We start from the raw sequence: 12,722 nt of genomic DNA, 5'->3' as shown, positions 1-12,722 counted from the left end.
AATGTCTTTCTTTAGTCTGAGAAAGCTATTCCCAGTTCTGGGGTGCAAACTACTCTCCACAGAAAAGAGTTTAAAAACATGTATTTTTTGTTAGTGTCAACCTAGAATCATTAGTTTAATGTAGCTCAGGCCCATGTGTCTCAACACAAACCAGTCCAACAATTAATCTAAGAGATTTCCATGTCACTTTGACTTTTCATCAGAGGTGAAGGACATGTACTTCTGTGTTGGAATCAAAAGAGATTTACCATGACATATACAGCTACATGATATCTTTCTGCTGTTCTGAAAATCTTCCAGCTAATTGTCAGCCATAAATGCTACTCCATCTTTCAAGTTATTCATTAGAGGATTTTAAATGCCAAACCTAAAACAGAATTTATGGAACTTTGATTTAGACTTTAAGCTGAGTTTTGGGGGTAGTCCCATGCTCTCCTATGCAGGAAAAGTGAACTGGTGTTTTTCTCAGAGTACAGAGTCAAAAGTGACTCTGAGAGATGCCGTTGCATGCTCTTCACAGAGACCTTTCAGTGATAAGGTAAAGATTCTTTTCCTGGGATACTGAAGCATGATAATCATTTGATGATATTGCATCTGTCTTCTCTCTAAGTGCAAAAATATCAGTAATGGATATAATTTTTTTAGAATAAGAAACTATAGTATTACATTCATAACTGGAATGCAAAATGTGTTCTGATAGACGTGTGTCTGTCCCCACATATTTTCAAGATATCTATTACAGTATTACTTCTGATTTCAATTGTGATCTCCTTTTATAAAATGACAGTCTTTTTTATGGTGGAAAAACAGATTATAAACCGATATGCAATCACCAGAAATAGCAGTTACAGCTTAGATAATTGGCTAAAGTACTGAAATTGTGAGAAAATATTATAGTACAGAGGAAGTAAAATTAGCTGCAGGATGGTAAATTTATTGTTAAGGAACTATATAGGGACTCAAGAAATTAATATTTTGAACTTGGCTTTGTTACAGACTTGATGTAACTTTCAGCAAACCATTTAATCTTTTCTGGTTACATTTCATTGGTAAAACAAAGATAATAATGTTTCCTTACTTCATAGGAGTATTAGTGAGGAATGCATGCTGGTGAATAAGATTATTATGTTACAGAGTGATATGGAAAATTCTTGAGGTAATTAAAAGAGAATTTGCATTTATTTTCTTCCTTTCAACTAATACTTAATAGTTCAGTTGTCAGCAACTGAATATTTATCAACACATGAGATAATGACCTAGGAACCAGATGAGAGAAAAAGCTTAAAATCCATATTCTGTCTTGGATTTTGCATACTCAATACTCAACAGTGTCTTAGCCAAGAAAACTGATGCAAAAAAAATGAGAAGTTTTTTAGTGAAGTCCTTTCTGCTTCTGAGGAAAGCACTGTCTTTTTCTGAACACTGTATTTGTAGGAAGTGCAAATCTGACGTGCAATTTTATTTGTCTGAGGTAACCTGACAAATGGCAGCACTTAAGGTATGTGTTGCTACCTGCACTTCCTGTCCTGCTGTATGTGCACTAAATGTAACCAGCTCTACTTGTTGAAGACCGTAAAAGAAAGGGTATTAGTGCAGGGATACTCTGAGCTGGAACTCCATGACACACTTTGGAAGACAAAGCACAGAATAGTGAAGGTAAAGATGAAGTATCCTGCAAAAATGCCTTTATCCTTAGCTAGGCCTGAACTGCTTGGTAATGAATGCAGTTCTTAACATCTACCAGAGCATCCAAGAGATGATGAAACTAACAGTTTCTTTATTTTGCAATGTTCAGTAGGCAAGATTCTATGTAGCTGCATATGTCATGAGAACTCACCTTTTTTTATTCCAGAAATGCCTTCTCCCCCTCCATCTGGTCTAATCTAACTTCCAACATTTGTAGAACATTCTGAATTGAATATAGTTTATTATTTTTGCCTTTTCTTTTCTTTTTCACATTTGAGGAATGTAGAAAGTGTTGACCAGAAATGGCATTTTGCAGTTCCTGAATTCTTACAGAGCCACATTCAGGATTTTTTATTTTGGAACTGAAGTGAGTGAAGTTCAATCAATAGGTAATGGTGAGAAGTGTGGTGGACAGTCTGCTTCTTAGCTCAATGAAATCTCTGCATGGTGGCAATTAACCTCTTATTTTCCATCTACTACTGTCGTGGAAAAAAAAAATCAGTAGAATATGAAAAATGCCATTAATAATGCAGGGCTTGCACTACGTTGTGTTCATATGTCCCAGAACCAGGAAAAATAATGCAGATTTCAATCCTCTCACAGATATGCTAACAGAATGCCTTCAAGAAAACATCTTTGTCAATAAATTTCATGGAAATGGCAAGAGATAAAAAAAAGGAATTTGTACAAGGAAATGGGATGAAGGCTATGGTAGCAGACATTGTAAAATTTAAGACTGGTAATTGATATATAATCTATGTTATTTTATTGAATGTCTAAATTAAAAGCTGACAGATTTTCACTTTGACTTCTTTGAATGGATTCACCAGAAGCTTGGCTCCTGAACCACCTCATACTAGGAAGTACCACATAGTTTTTGCTTTCCCCCATCTTTATTACTAATAGCAGGAAGCCTTCAGCAAACAGGTAGGTCCTCAAGCCTGCTTCAAAGGCAATCGCACTGACTAATCTCTTTTTGCTTCTCTGATAGAATCAATGGACAAGGAGATTTAGAAAAATACACAGAAAACATTCTACTACGTGTTGACAGTTACAGCAAGAAAAAGCTCAGCAGTGCAAACAGCCCAAAGAAAACAAGTTGACCCTAGCCCACTGTTTTTGTGATGCATCTGGTTTTTGTAATTGCAAGGAAAGGAGTAAAGCTTCTTTTAAAGTTGTAGGATTTTTCCATAAAGGAACGGCTTGTGTGTGCCGAGATGAAACTGCTCTTAACATCAGAGTAATTCTGTTCATCAGAGTTAAAAATCTTGCAGTAATCCAACTACTTCAGTACTAGGACTTGATTTCATGGAATACAGTTCTAGTCACAGCAAATTCTACCTGGAGTAACAAAACCAGTACTAACAGAGTGAGAGATCTGCTTCCGTATCAGGTGGATAAGGTTATTAAGCTCCATTTCATCCCTCCACAATGTTTGATTTCACACCGTGCGCAGTTCTTTCCAAGCTGTGCTGGCGACCAAATCAGGGCAGAATGCCGGAGGAGGCTCTTATCTGAAGCAGCCTCATTTCCTGAGGGATCAAAGTCTCTAGTGAATGAGGCAGGGTGCTGGAACACAAAATCTGATCTTTTGTTTTCTCTTTTTGCTTCCAGACTCCCCTCAATTGTTTTCTCTCTCTGTTTCTTCCGCAGAGCTCCTGTGTGATGTCAGACTCCCTTTCAGGTAAGTATTTTTTAGATGATCACTATGTTCTTGTTTTCTGACTATCTTTCTTGAGAGCTGGAGGCCTGACAAAAGTGCTAAGTGCTCCTTTCTAATGTCCCTGCCAACCTGTTTGGAAGAACTGCCTCAAAGACATTAAAACTTTATACTTTTTCAGACAAAGAAGAAAGGTTGTCAGTGTCATTCACCTTAGGTAGAGGACAGTACTTCTCTTTTATCCCATTCTTTGTAAAAAAAGTCTCTTTGTTTCCATTGAAAATTTCCAAACAAACAAAAAAAGCAGGAGGCCGACACCTTACACTTAGGCTATGACAGTCTCTGGAAATGAAAAGCTCAAGCAAGTGCTGATTATGCTGATCTAACTTCCTTATTCATTGGGGGACTCTTTCAGATGGCATTTTTGTGTTCTCTTCATGAAGCTGCCGTAAGTGTTTTATATCTTTTTGATCAAACACTCTGGGATCAGGTCACTCATTTCTATTTCATTCTCATATTAAAAATGTGAAATGTATGAATTTGTGTAAGTAAAATAGTTTGAAGTCTGCCTTTATACGACAGTATCATCTCAAGTGCTGTGGATGATTTACACTGATTCCAAATATATAGTTCAATACCAGTATTATTAGAAGGATTTAATCCATGAAATGTCAGTAAACCCACATATATTTTTACTAATAACTTGATTAAATCTCTTTCTGAAACATCTGGTGTTTAGACATGGTAATAACAGGATAGCAGATCTAACAGTGTTTAAGCATTGTAATTCCTGTGTTGCTGTTCTTAGTACATGAACCGTATTGACCTATCACGATAAAAATACCACACACCTAAACAGCACATTTCTCTGTGGAGGATGCCTAAACATTTTACGAACTATCCATCATTCTTCACTACAGACAAAAAGGATTTCTGGAATTGCCTCCAGCATTTGCTCAATGGCAGCAGCTCAAGTCAGTCTGAGTCAGGAAATAAAGAATATCATACTACTCAAAACAGGCAACATATTCAGGGTGAAATCAACAGAATCAAGACCCCAAGCCAGTCCTTGCAACCGCTATTTCAGCTTTTTCAGAAAAAGATATGGACTATTTCACATGTGAAATTATTTAGGACCACACTTTTTATCTGCCATTCGCATTCGCTGGCACAACAGCCTTCCTCTCATTTTGGAGTTAATTCCTGGGCTATATTATCACTCCTGGGTTGGAGAGTACTCAAAACTAATACCTGAATAAATGGCTGATGGAGTTGCACTGTTGTTTGTTTCATGGGAAGGACAGCAGGATCAGACTTGCACAGTCACCAGCACTGTGTACAAGACTCTGGATGGATGTTTTGCATGGATGTAAACAAAGACCTTGCTTGTTGGGATATGTTAAGAACACAAAATGAAATGACTTGTAAAAGCAACAAAGTTAGAATTTAAGAGTCTTAGTGATAACTCCTAAAGACTCTAAAATACTTGACAGATTCCATTATGTTAATATGTTTATGGGCAGATTTTATAATGCATGTGAGAAATGACTTTGCTAAGAATACACGTATGTAAGTTATTTCAGAGAAAAGGTAGCTTTATCTGAGTGCCTATGACCAAGCCATGGTGGTGACCTGCAGAACCTTACCTAATTTAACTAAGGAAAATCAGAGAAATAATTGCTAAAAGAAGAAGAAAACATGGCATTGTTTGCATTGTAGATATGATGAATTTGAACAGTGATAGTTTCAAGGAAGCTAGTTATGCAGTTAGCTAAATATAAACACTTGATTAAGGAAAATCGGTATTTTAGTGAAAGAGGACCTGGGATGTGGCATGCAATTTTAATGAAAAATCTATGAATTCATTTATGATTTCTTTTTTAAATTGCATTTTGTTAAAAATGATTTTCTGAGGACACCAAGGTAAAGAGCTATGGCATTTGTTTGTACACAAACAAGCCTCTGCAGATTTTTTTGTTAAATTCCTGCATGAGCTCACGTCTGAAAGTCGAATGAAAACCTACTAACAACACAGAAATATCTTTTTTTTTTCCAGATGAGAGAACATGGTGGGGTTTTTGTCTGAGACATCATATTTGTCGCCACATCAAATAATGGCGTCATTACAAAGCTTACTGAATCTGGATGACATATTACAAGATGTTATGGCGCTTGTTTGTGAAGGAGGATCTGTGCAACTTTTTATATTGTTTCTTTCTTAAAGTTACTTTAGTTTATTTCCCATTCAAATAAGCGAATGCCCTCCATAATCTATAAAACTTTGGTCCTGATTCTTCAAGACCTGAATCTTTATAGCATCAATCCACTTCATGGCTGACAGAAAGCAAGAGATGACACCACAGTCTTGTAATCTTTCCAGTTGCAGACCAGACTTTAATATGTCTCTGAGCTGATTTGTGCGATCTGATTTTGACTTCTGGAGAGTATTTTTTGACTTGAGGGTCACTGGAATGCAAAGCACTGCCATCACATCTCATAAACATCGGAAACTTGTGTTCTAACTTAGAATTGCCAAGAAGCTTATGATGTTCAGAGGGAGAAGGAGGACCTTGCTACTTAGAAGAATAAAAGAGTATTTTTTGAAACTCAAATGAAATCACCAGCTAAGCCAGGTAAGTGAGTTCAACTGCTAAGCTTGAGAGCAGATGTTGCATTTCGTTCCCCCTGCACAAACCAGCCCTCTCAACAGCAAACCCTCTACTCCGAGCCAGTTGAAATTGTGCACAGAAACAGTCTTTGAAGGGCATCAGTAGAACTTTCACAACAGAAAAACTCTTTATCTCAGATCTCCTCAGTTTGGAATTTAACTTCCATTGTTGGTTTCTTGGTGTACTGTGATATATTTTATTCCATTATACATTAAATTAGATAATTTGACATTAAGATGGTATCTTCATCTTTTTGTTTCTTAACATATCTCATTAGTTAAAGTATGAGGTATCTGCTTCTACCTCTATTTTACTTTCAATTCATCCTATTTTTGGCTATAGTCAGATGTGTTAAAAAATACTTGCTGTATTGCCAAAATATTTTCCTCTTGTTTCACCATAAATACTGTAGTCCAAGTCCTCACGTCCCAGTACATAGCCTTGGGAAACCAGTTAGATCCTGCCAGTTCTAGGAACTGGAATATTGTCTGCAAGTTGTAGAGTAACTTTAAAATACTCATACTACTACTTAACTAAAGGCTTCAAATACAGCAGCCAAATAAGTTAATATTTGCTAAAAGCCCACTGGCGTCTGAGAGATTTGTATGTGTTTTATGTTTTGCTTGTGTTCTGTTGAGTCACTGACCTCCGAGATGCGCTAGCCTAAGAGTTAATGTGCTGCCTACACCAAAGAAGAGGGTAGCTCATGTAGACACGTATTCACCATGTCTGCCCTTGCTCAACCTGAAAATCCCCTTCTGTAGAGACACAGAAAAAGTTCCTGGAAAAATAACTTTACAATGCTTAGCAGAGTCTTTCTACTCTTCCCAAACATCCTAGATTTTCTACCTTTCCTAGTGAAGGGATCATTTGAGCTTTACCACAAGCCTTCTGATCTAACTGGCTGTTTCAGGAAAGGTGATTAGGCAGGATCAGTCTCACATACAGACAGATTATTCAACAAGAAAATTGCTTGTATCTGAAAGAAGACAGAAAATAAGATGTTCTCATTCAGAATCAAATGGAGGTATATCCTGAAATACAGAGGCTCAAATTAGGATACTTTTTCTCCTTCTGTGCTCTGTTACTACCAAGAAACTTACCATGTCTTATAAATACCTCTTATGGTTAGAGAAGAAGAATCAGTCTGAGGAACCTGATATGACTGCAAGATCATTTTCATTGGCTTTGGAAACCACATTTTACAAAATAATAATAAGATTTTTTTTTTCTTTAGACAAAAGCATACCCAAGGACACTCCTGGGAAGGTAGGGTCAGCACAACACACTTTTACTGGATTTAGATTTTAAGTGCTTTGAACATGAATAAATGCTTATAAGAGTTAAGGATGATTATTACTGCACATTCACAAAAAAAAAGTCCCTTCTTTCTCAACAATACTAATAGCATCTGCAGTGCTGAGACTCATAAAGCATTACTGTTGGCTTTTAGGATGATTTATAGGACTATTGTAACAGAGAGAGGCATCTTAGCATAGCTCTGGGAGTCAGCAATTCCTCTCTTCTGATCTAGGCTCTGATACAAAATTTTCTTTATAGCCTTGAGCTGTTCACTTAATCTTTCTGCCTTGTATTCCACATCCATGAATTATGAAGTTACCATATTCACCTAACAGTAAGGAAAGGTCATTGTTTCTCTCCTCCAAAAATATTTCCCTTAGGACAAACCTCACCTCACAGTCACACGAGAGCTGGAATTTGTTCTATGGACTTTAAACCTTTGGGATTGGTTTAGAAGTTTGTCTGTTCTTGGTGATACAGAATTTCTCTCCCCCGAATTACTCACTGACAAGCTCAAAGCCTGAATCCTGGGTACAATACTATCTGGCCATAGCATAGACCTGAACAGGAATAGAGTGGATGTTTAGCGAGCTCTTGCTTCAAAGTAGAAGGAAGAGTACACTGAAAAAAACAATACAGATGTGGCTCGCAGTTTCGAAGACACCCTCACTGCCTAAATTCTAGATCTGTACTCTAGGGAGTATACTCCATCCACATTTTGCTAATCCTTAAAGAGTTGTTTCTTCTATTCCGTAATATTCCTAAGTTCCCATTTACTGTAGGAGTGGGACTGTGGTATCACAAAACTAACAACTTCTCAGCACTCATGGGATATCGACAGTTATGGGATGCTCCATAAACAACGCAACTGGGAGATCGAAATGGCAGTGTAGCTGGGATGGAGAATTTTATCATAGAGTTCATCACAATGAGAAAGACAGAGAAATTATCCTTAAACCAATGAGCAGCGAGGAACAGGGAAGTTTCCCTGAGCAGCTGTGAATTCCCATGCAAACACCCCCACATTACCTCCCCTATGTGGTATATCAAGTGCATCAGGACAGGAAAAGTTGCTGCCAGTATCAAAAAATCGCAGTGTCCTCTTCATTTGCACTGGCTAATGACATCGACCAAACAAAAAGGCTTAGACCACGCTAAAAGGAGAAGTGCCACTGCAATTTCTCCTCCCAAACTAATGCCACAATTACAGCTCTCTACAGTCTTTTTTCTTTTCTTTCTTTTTTTTTCCCAAGATTGAATGGTATTTTAAAAGATAAAGGGCACTGACTATAACTCTCTGTTGCAGAGCTGGAAATGAAAATTTGATTCGTAAATTCTACAAGTGTACTTAATCATAAAACAAAATTGCTCTCAAGGTTTTTGCATACTCTGACTAGTTCAAGCCTAAAAGGAGTAGAGACTTTAGCCTTCAGAACCTCTTGACTTATCCAGTCAGTAAAAGTTACATGCAACCTTTGGGTAGATTGGTGAATCTCAGACAAATGTTTATTTATGGGAGGGCACATTCTAACTCAAATTAACAATAAACGTTTCAAACATAGGACTACCAGATCTAGATCAGAGTTTCTTTAGGTTTTATATCTTGATAGAGGAAACATATGTTACTTTTAAATACTGTTTGATTTTTTTCCAATTTGATACAAAAAATATTCTCTATTATTCTCTTTATTATACTTATTTTGCTCATTCCTTAAGTTATGTTTATTTTTACAGTTTGAGAAATATTTATTTCCAATGTGTACTGTTGCCACCTAGTGTCAAAAAACAGCAGTGTATTTAAAGTTCCATTTTCATAAGGTTCGGGCATATATTTTTAAATGCCTCTACTAACATTGATTTCTTCAAGATCAGCTAGGAAACAATACTTGTGATTTCAAATCAGCCACCTAGCCATGGTACACCCTCTGGGAGCTAAGGTGGGAAGAGAAATTGCTCCTCAGTAACTGGAGTGAATAAAGGATCTCCTGCAGGTGATCACAGAGGGATTAAACATCACCTAACTGTGTATATTTACTACACAGACATTTACCTTTTAGAGTCCTTTGCTAGTCATCGGAAAGACGTGAGTCCTTTCAATTGATCTCATCCCGAAGTAAAGATGTAAAACAGGTAAAAACATTGATATGCCTTTAAATTGCCTATTTCCCCCCACTGAGTATATAAACAGCAATAGGTAGAAAGCTCATACAAGCACAAATATCACCCACAAGCATGTCTGAGTCCAACTCCTGGCTCCACACAGGACCACCCAAAATTCAAATCCTATGTCTGAGAGCACTGTCCAAAGGTTTATTGAACTCCAGCAGCTTGGGGCCTCTTCTAGTGCCTAGGATTGGGTGAAGATATTTACGATGGAAACGACTAAATGAAATGAGACAAATCCTACCTTAACTCACTCTCATGAGGTCTGAAAAAAATTTACAAACAGTCCAAACTGAGACTTGGCCTCTTGTTTAAGTAGTCCTGTTCTGAATATTCCTCATAAATGGTAATGAGATTTGGAGTTATGCACTCACTGAGGGCACGTAGTATCTTCTAAATCTTTTCTAATCACTCCAAGAGAGTGAGAACACTGGAGGAGCAAGGACAATTTGATTACATTATTGATTAAAGTGAAGATACAGCAAAGCTGCCAAGACAATCCCATTAGGTCTGGAACCCTGAAGCACAATTTAATCCAACAATTAATTATAACAGCAAATAACTAGAGGAAAGGGATACTGTTGTGGTATTTTCCTGTAATATTCAGAAAAAGAGCAGACAGGTTTTTTGTTTTTTTAAGCCAGCATTTTCATGGAACTGAACCCACATTAGAAGAAAATTTTTGGCATGCCATATTCCACTGGAATCTTGCCATTGCTTTCAGTGAGTTCAGAACTGCATTCTTCATGCTACTGCTGCTTACTCTATCAAGTAGCTAAAACTTATGGAGCACAATGGTACATGAAGGAGCACATGAGGTGAAAGCTTAAGCCAAAAGAGAGAGTGTCTTGGAAAAAGTAAGATTCAAGGAATGTGCAACTTTTTCTTCTCTTTTCATGATGTGCTCCTGCCTGGCTATTAATTGTACGCTCCCAGGTCTCAGGATTCCTGTGACTCTCTCGTATGTGTGTATATTTCTGTACCACTGTTACTGTGCTTCCATATGGAACAGCATGGCGCTTAGTTGCTGTGATTAACTATAAGGATTGGCTGAGAAGGTAAATGAAAAGGCATGCTTTCTGCTGAAGCAATTTTTTTTGTGAAATACTGCAAGCCATATTCTTCTCTGTCTTCTTCCAGATATTTGTGCTGATGTTGCTAAAAGGCGATTTCATCCAAGGAAAAGAAGATGCATGATAGATTATGCTGTGAAAGTATATAGCACTTGCCTAATGTGTTTCCATCCTCTGAACTCCATGCTTTAGTCACTGAAGTACTGCTGCCACTAGAATTCATCAGTCTATCCTTCCCTTCCACTCCCAACACTGCCAGTACTGGCCCCTTACATTCTTGCTGTGCTGGAAGCTGTGAAGGTTGTGCTATCATCTCTCTTGATGCTCAAAGTACACGCATATTACAAAATATTGTAAAAACAAAGCAAAAAACAAACAAACAAAAACAAAAACAAAAACAAAAACAAAGAAAAACCAGTTCAGTACTGCTACTGCACTAAGTTAAATGGATAGCCTCAAGTAAGGTTCAAACTGGTCTTGATTCATTAACTTTTCTGATACAAAAAGAAATTCTTCAGCCCAGTACAGACACACTTGAAAAATCCTCACTTAATCTCTTTATAATTAACCTGCTTGCTCACTTACTACTACATTTATATTGGTTACAATACGATTAAAAGGAGGTAAGCATTCAGTGGTCTTAGGTGATGAGAATAAGAACAGTGTGCTTTGTCCCTGTCTCCTTCACCCAGGGAAAAATTCCAGATTTCTAGATCTGTACCATAAGCAAATGTGGAGGTCATTCAGCTCCCTTACCATTCAAGAAGGCTGCTATATCAGAACACTCCAAGTACCTGGTGTTGCACCAGATCTCATGATAATCATACCATATTGCTACGCAGGGAAAAACTATGGGTAGAAACATCCTCACAGGAAAGGCACTGGACTTCAGGCAGTATTGTCAATGCTAGTTTACCTTCTATGATCCTGTAAACAGTACTTAGAAGTTGTTGTTCTAGAAGTGTGGGTGATGGAGCACTGGCATAGGTTGTCCAGAAAAGTTGTACAGTCTCCCTCCTGGAGATCTTCAAAAGCCACCTAGACATGATGCTGGACACAAAGCTCTGGATGTCTCTGCTTTAGCAGGGATTGGACCAGGCAGACCCAGAAATCCTCTCCAACCTTGGACAGTCTGTGACTCTGTGATACTCTGGCATGCAACTGCTGTAGGAGGCATGGGATGTGATTGATACTGAATTGACAAACCAATGGGAGCTATTTAAAAATATGTAAGTTAAATCATAGAATCATAGAATCATAGAATTAGCTAGGTTGGAAAAGACCTACAAGATCATCCAGTCCAACCATCCACCAACCACCAATAACCACACTAAACCATGTCTCTCAACACAATGTCTAAATGTTTCTTGAACACCTCCAGGGACAGTGACTCAACCACCTCCCTGGCAGCCCATTCCAGCGCCTGAACACTCTTTCAGAAAAGTAGTATTTCCTAATGTCCAGCCTAATTTTCCCCTGGTGCAACTTGAAGCCATTCCCCCTCGTCCTGTCACTAGTTACAAGAGAGAAGAGGCTGACCCTCAGCTCACTACAACCTCCCTTCAGGTAGTTACAGAGAGTAATAATGTCTCCCCGAGCCTCCTCTTCTCCAGAATAAACAATTGTAGCTCCCTCAGCTGCTCCTCATAAGGCCTGTGCTCCAGACCCCTCACCAGCTTCATCGCCCTCCTCTGAACACACTCCAGGGCCTCAATGTCTTTCTTGCAGTGAGGGGCCCAAAACTGGACACAGTACTCGAGGTGTGGCCTCACCAATGCTGAGTACAGAGGGACAATTACTTCCCTACTCCTACTGGCAATACTATTTCTGATGCAAGCCAGGATGCCACTGGCCTTCTTGGGCACCTGGGCACACTGCTGGCTCATGCTCAGCCGAGCGTCGACCAGCACCCCCGGTCCGTTTCCTCTACACAGTCTTCCAGCCACTCTGCCCCAAGCCTGTAGCTTTGCCTAGGGTTGTTGTGGCCAAAGTGGAGGACCCGGCACTTGGTCTTGTTGAACCTCATCCCACTGGCTTCAGCTCAGAGATCCAGCCTGTCCAGATCTCTCTGTAGGGCCTTGCTACCCCCAGGCAGATCAACACTTCCTGCCAGCTTGGTGTTGTCTGCAAACTTAGTGAGGGTGCTCTCAATGCCCTCATCCAGGTCAT

At 38.6% G+C, this 12,722-nt stretch overlaps 1 protein-coding gene across 1 annotated transcript in view; it reads left to right on the top strand.

Moving 5' to 3' along the window:
• FBXO25 (F-box protein 25) overlaps positions 3,237 to 12,722 on the top strand; it is a 50,652-nt gene continuing 41,166 nt past the window's right edge. The window contains exons 1-2 of the mRNA XM_021391039.1: positions 3,237 to 3,370; positions 5,403 to 5,979. The gene's annotated coding sequence lies outside the window, so the exon portion shown is untranslated. The remainder of the gene's footprint in view (positions 3,371 to 5,402; positions 5,980 to 12,722) is intronic.

This window comes from Numida meleagris, chromosome 3 (assembly GCF_002078875.1).
Source record: "Numida meleagris isolate 19003 breed g44 Domestic line chromosome 3, NumMel1.0, whole genome shotgun sequence".
NCBI classification, from domain to species: Eukaryota; Metazoa; Chordata; class Aves; order Galliformes; family Numididae; genus Numida; species Numida meleagris.
Note: the sequence above shows the minus strand (reverse complement) of the source record. Positions and strands in the feature narration are given on the sequence as shown.